A 6958-nucleotide genomic window follows, 5' to 3' on the forward strand; every position below is an offset into this window, starting at 1 on the left:
GCTTTAGCCTTTAGCCACACAAACACAGCCGGTGTTTCCTTGTTTAAAATTCCCGGAGGTGAAGCTTTACTATGGATCAAAGCGGTCAAGCGAACATGGATCCCGACTACATGTCTACCGGCAGTTTTCGGTGAGAAAATTGTGGTATAAATTCGCCTCTTACCGGAGATCAGCGGAGCTTGCGCCGTCCATGCAGCTGCCGTGACTTCCCTCAGAGACTCTGGCGTCAAGACACCCGTGGCCACACCCATATTTGATCTCACTAAAACACTAGCAACACAATAGCAGATAAGGGATTTTCCAGAATTATCCTAGTAAATGTGTCTAAAAACATCTGAATCGCTCTCACTTGCCCTCGCCTGTTTTTTATTGATGTTTTTTTTAACTTTTTTTTTTTTTTTTTTAATTTCTCTCTAGTCCTTCACTATCAATATCCTCATCCACGAATCTTTCATCCTCGCTCAAATTAATGGGGAAATTGTCGTTTTCTCGGTCGGAATTGCTCTTACTGCTGGTGGCTCCCATTATAAACAATGTGAGGATGTGAGGATCCCTACAACCGGTGACGTCACGCGCACATCGTCTGCTACTTCCGGTAAAGGCAAAGCTTTTTTATTAGCGACCAAAAGTTGCAAACTTTATCGTGGATGTTCTCTACTAAATCCTTTCAGTAAAAAATATGACAATATCGCGAAATGATCAAGTATGACACATAGAATGGACCTGCTATCCCCGTTTGAATAAGAAAATATCATTTCAGTAGGCCTTTAAATAAAGTGGTGGGCCACGTAGAATGACGTGATGTACGACGTTAAATGAAGCGGCAGACCACATTTAATAATATGGCAGGCCACATTGACTGACATGGCGTGCCTTTTTGAAGATGTGACGGACAACGTTAAATGCAGTGGCTAACTACATTAAATGAGGTGGCGGGACACATTGAATGACGTGATGTGCCACATTAATAGAGGTGACTGGCCACATTGAATGACACGGCGTGCTATGTTAAAAGATGTGACTGACCACGTTAAATGCTGTGGCTAACTACATTAAATGAGGTGGCAGGCCACATTGAATGACGTTATGTACCACCGTAAATGGAAAAAAAAAAGTACCAATGATTGTCTCACACACACAATAGGTGTGGTGAAATTTGTCCTCTGCATTTGACCCATCCCCTTGTTCACCCCCTGGGAGGTGAGGGCAGCAGTGGGCAGCAGCGGTGCCGCGCCCGGGAAATATTTATGGTGATTCAACCCCCGATTCCAACCCTGAATGAAGTGGCAGACCACATTGAATAATATGGCAGGCCACGGTGAATGACACGGCATGCCATGTTAAAAGATGTGACAGACCACATTAAATGTCGTGGCTAACTACATTAAATGAGGTGTTGGGACACGTTAAATGACGTGATGTACCACGTTAAATGATGTAGCAGACCACATTGAATAATATGGCAGGCAACGGTGAATGACACGGCGTGCCATTTAAAAGATGTGACGGACCACATTAAATGCTGTTGTTAACTACATTAAATGAGGTGTTGGGACACGTTGAATGATGTGATGTACCACATTAAATGAAGTGACAGACCACATTGAATGGTGTGGCGGGCCACATTTAATGATATATCAGGCCACATTGAATGATATAGCAGGCCACATTTAATGACTTGATGTACCACATTAAATGAAGTGGCAGACCAAATTGAATGACATGACGGGCCACATTAATGACGTAACATGTCAGAGCTGGATTCAAGCAATGCTATGTGCTTGTTCTGCTTTGCACACACACCTTGGTCATGTTTTTTTGCCAATTTATTTCTTTAATTTAATGAATATGATCAGCTTCTTCTTCTCAACAGTCTCCTTCACACTCGCTTTCTTTCTTCCCGTGGTTGGAAAAACTACATTCCGTCTTACTAGCTATTAGCTAATGCCAGCGAGTGAGTAAGAGGATGTTGGGTGGATCTTACCTGTTTCATTGTGGCGTTCACTACACCAACTAGTCTTGAGGAGGTATCTGAAGATGGCTCTTATCTCACTTTTTTGCTCACAACTTAAAGAAAGAAGAGGAACTACTTTTTGGGGGAATGTTCCCTATTATTCACAATCCTTATGTGAGACATCAACACACATCTTAACATTTTCTGTGCTTTCTAAATCATAAAAAACTCTTAGCAGTAGGTGGGGAGTCATTTTCTGCATTAAAAAAAACTTCTAAAAACATCACAAATACATCAACGCTTCATTTACATGCATTGACTTGCATATCAACCAGGCTATAGCGATATTATTATAAGAGCTAACACAGAGAACTACCTTTAGTAACACACAGCCTTGCTCCCAGAGACACTCACACTGTTTATTCTGCCACTAGCAAGAAGTAAGCTAGCTCCTGAGCTGTTGCACATGTATCGCCTCTGAATTGGTTAAAGTTCCTGCTAAATTATACATCACGTCTCACACAGTAGAAGGTTGTGGCCATGAGCCGAGAAGTTGGTCAACTTTGAAATTCCACTTAAAACCAAAAACATCGCTACAAAGAATGCATATATATATATATATATATATATATATATATATGCACTTTTTGTCACCTGAGGAGTGAGGATTATGATGAAAACATCATCTAAACCGGGAAACATAAGTCAGTGCTGAAATATACAACCATCCCATCAGTCGGCATCCCAGTGAGAGCGGACATCGGTAAGTGATTGTTTTATCATGTCTGTAATTTTTCCAGTTCAGTTCATTTCAAACATGCATACAATACAATTACAAAGTAATGCATCACATATTCCCAGTTATTTCATTATAGCACATCCAAAAAGAAGTAGGAAGAATCAGAGCTTATTTAATCCTACTTCTTATGATATCATAGCAGTCTCATCCCATTTATTTTTTCTCTGTAACAGAACAGCGAATAAATAAATATGCCATAAGTAAGTAAACAAATCAACTTTTGTTTTCTTTATTTTTTTTTAAAAGGTTTACGATATTTATGCTGAATGTTCCTCCTTGTACTTTGTGAACACCTGTAGTGTTCACAGTCTATTAAAGTGAATCATATTAGTGCTTTGTTTGATTTCTTTGCTTAATCCATTCCATAATTTAATTCCACATACGGATATGCTTAAGGTCTTAAGTGTTGTACGTGCATACAAACACATTTTCCTCTAAGGTTATATTTCTTCTCTTTAGTTGAGAAGAATTGTTGTACATTCTTAGGTAGCAGGTTATAGTTTGCTTCGTACAAAATTGTAGCTGTTTGCAAATGCACCAAGTTGTTGAATTTCAAAATTTTTTATTCAATGAATAAAGGGTTTGTATGTTCTATATCCAACATTATGTATTATTCTAACTGATCTTTTTTGGAACTGTGTTAGTGAATGAGGCGCACATCTGCATTTATTTCTACACAATAAATCAGATATAGTAACACTAGTGAGCAGTAGACAATATGGATTGATTTTTGGTCTAGAACATACTTTATTCATTATTGACGTGTTTCTTGCTACTTTATGTTATATATTTTTTACATGAGATTTCCAGTTCATTTTATCATCTATCATTAGCCTTTAAAGCTTCACATCTATAGTTTGTTTTAAAGCCAAAATGCATCCATTCTGCCTTTTTAAGTCTCCACACTGTGTCTGCTTGTCAGTAATCCGTATGTGTGCATTGCCGAAAAATGTGCCTCCACTCGTATTACCGGCAATGTGAAGATGGCCTGTTGTAATGTCCGTTAAGAATAAGGTAAGACTTTTAATCATTAATTAGTTGCTTACTAACATGCAAATTAGAAACATATTGGCTCTTAATTAGTCATTATTAATAGGCACCAGCGCCTCCCGCGACCCCAAAGGGAATAAGCGGTAGAAAATGGATGGATGGATAGTCATTATTAAGTACTTATTAATGCCTTGTTCTGCATGGCCTTATTATACAACCAGTAACCCATTAACTAAGAGTCTTCCCTCAATAACATCAAAATTATTATTTATTAGTACTAAGGAGGGATGTCTGACAATATTGAACTGCCGATATGATCAGCTGATGAATGCTTTAAAACAGTAGTCCCCAACCTTTTTGTAGCTGCGGACTGGTCAACGCTTGATAGTTTTTTTATTTAAAAAAATGTTGTATTTATTTTTTAATTTTTTTGTCATGAAAAAGGGAGGTTTTTCGGGTTGGTGCACTAATTGTAAGTGTATCTTGTGTTTTTTATGTTGATTTAATGAAAATGATAATAATAATAATTAACAATTCTTCTGTGGCCCGGTACAATCGGCCCGGTGGTTTGGGACCACTGCTTTAAAATGTAATATCGAAAAATATTGGTAAGGGTTTCAAAATTATCGGTATCGGTTTCAAAAATTAAAATTCATGAGATTTTAAAATGCCGCTGTGTACACACAAGTGAATGCAAAGCATACTTGGTCAACAGCTCTATGCAGGTCACACTGAGGGTGGCTGTATAAACAACTTTAACACTGTTACAAATATGCACCACACAGTGAACCCACACCAAACAAGAATGACAAACACATTTCGGGAGAACATCCGCACCGTAACACAACATAAACACAACAGCCGTGGCGTAGTGGGGAGAGTGGCCGTGCTCAACCCGAGGGTCCCTGTTTCAATCTCCACCTAGTACCAACCTCGTCACATCCGTTGGGTCCTGAGCAACACACTTCACCCTTGCTCCTGATGGGTGCTGGTTAGTGCCTTGCATGGCAGCTCCCTCCATCAGTGTGTGAATGGGTTAATGTGGAAGTAGTGTCAAAGCGCTTTAAGTACCTTGAAGGTAGAAAAGCGCTATACAAGTACAACCCATTTATCATTTAACAGAACAGATACCTAAAACCCTTTGCAGCACTAACTCTTCCGGGACACTACTATATACACCCCCCCCCCCCCACACACACACACACACACACACACCTCAGTATCTTTCATCCTCGCTCAAATTAATGGCGAAATTGTCGCTTTCTCGGTCCGAATAGCTCTTGCTGCCGGAGGCTCCCATTATAAACAATGTGAGGAGCCCTACAACCAGTGACGTCACACGCACATCTTCCGGTAAAGGCAAGGCTTTTTTATTAGCGACCAAAAGTTGCGAACTTTATCGTCCATGTTCTTTACTAAATCCTTTCAGCAAAAATATGGCAATATCCTGAAATGATCAAGTATGACACATAGAATGGACCTCATTTCAGTAGGCCTTTAAGTTCGTAAGTCAAGGTTCCCCTGAACTGTATTCTCTTTTTCGCTGTTAAAGTTGCAGCAGCCAGACAGACACGAGGTGTTTCTTTCAGGCGTTTTGGACTGAACATCACTGACCTTCAGCTGGAGCATATGCTGCAGCAGAGCAGCGTGGCAGCGATAAACCGTGTGCCTTTCCACAGGACGATGGCACTAGCCGCAGAGAAAAAGAGAGCTGTCCAGTCGGGAGCTATGACCAGACGCGTTCCGGTCACAACCAGTTGACAGGCCGAGCAGCTCCTTCCTGCCTCAGCTGTCCCTCTCTCCGTCTCAGACGGCCGCGACAGCCCTGCGGCCGGCGGCATCCACTGCAGTCACTAACAGCGTCTTCAGAATGGCCACATACTGACACACGCTTGGCAGGGGGGTGAACAAACTTGAGTGTCAGTCCTATAATGGCTAAAAGGAACATCAGTCCCCGCACTGCCTTACATGTTTATGTGCGTGCACGTGCAGGAAGAGTGCACGTGGGTGTTGATATTCAAGCAGCATTTGAGCAGCCTTTAGATCAGGGGTCACGAACGCGGTGCCCGCGGGCACCAGGTCGCCCGTAAGGACCAGATTAGTAGCCCGCTGGGCTGTTCTAAAAATAGCTCAAATAGCAGCACTTACCAGTGAGCTGCCTCTATTTTTTAAATTGTATTTATTTACTAGCAAGCTTGTCTCGCTTTGCTCGACATTTTTAATTCTACGAGAGACAAAACTCAAATAGAATATGAAAATCCAAGTAAATATTTTAAAGACTTGGTCTTCACTTGTTTAAATAAATGCATTTATTTTTTTACTTTGCTTCTTATAATTTTCAGAAAGACAATTTTAGAGAAAAATACAACTTTAAAAATGATTTTAGGATTTTCAAACACATATACCTTTTTACCTTTTAAATTCCTTCCTCTTTTTTCCTGACAATTTAAATCAATGTTCGTTTTTTTTTTTAATTGTAAACAATAATAAGTTCATTTTAATTTAATTCTTCATTTTAGCTTCTTCAAATTTATTATGATTAAAATTCCCAAAAATTATTCTGGCAAATCTGGAAAATCTGTAGAATCAAATTTAAATCTTATTTTAAAGTCTTTTGAATTTCTTTTAAAATTTTTGTTCTGGAAAGTCTAGAAGAAATAATGATTTGTCCTTGTTAGAAATATAGCTTGGTCCAATTTGTTATATATTTAAAACATGTGATCAAAATTCTAAAATTAATCTTAATCAGGAAAAATTACTAATGATGTTCGATAAATTCTTTTATTTTTTTCAAAAATATTCGAATTAGCTAGTTTTTCTCTTTATTTTTTACGGTTGAATTTTGAATTTCAAAATTTAATTATCTTTTTTTTCCGTGTTTTCTCCTCTTTTAAACTGTTCAATTAAGTGTTTTTTTCATCATTTATTCTCTACAAAAAACGTTCCGTAAAAGGAAAAAAAATGTACGACGGAATGACAGACAGAAGTATCCATTTTTTTATATATATAGATTTATTTATTAAAGGTAAATTGAGCAAATTTGCTATTTCTGGCAATTTATTTAAGTGTGTATCAAACTGGTAGCCCTTCGCATTAATCAGTACCCAAGAAGTAGCTCTTGGTTTCAAAAAGGTTGGTGACCCCTGCTTTAGATCAACGTCTGGTCTTTCTGCACAGAAAATGTCAGCTGGCCTCAGGGCAGTGGTCATATGGAC

Source organism: Nerophis ophidion, linkage group LG22 (assembly GCF_033978795.1).
Source record: "Nerophis ophidion isolate RoL-2023_Sa linkage group LG22, RoL_Noph_v1.0, whole genome shotgun sequence".
Lineage (NCBI taxonomy): Eukaryota > Metazoa > Chordata > Actinopteri > Syngnathiformes > Syngnathidae > Nerophis > Nerophis ophidion.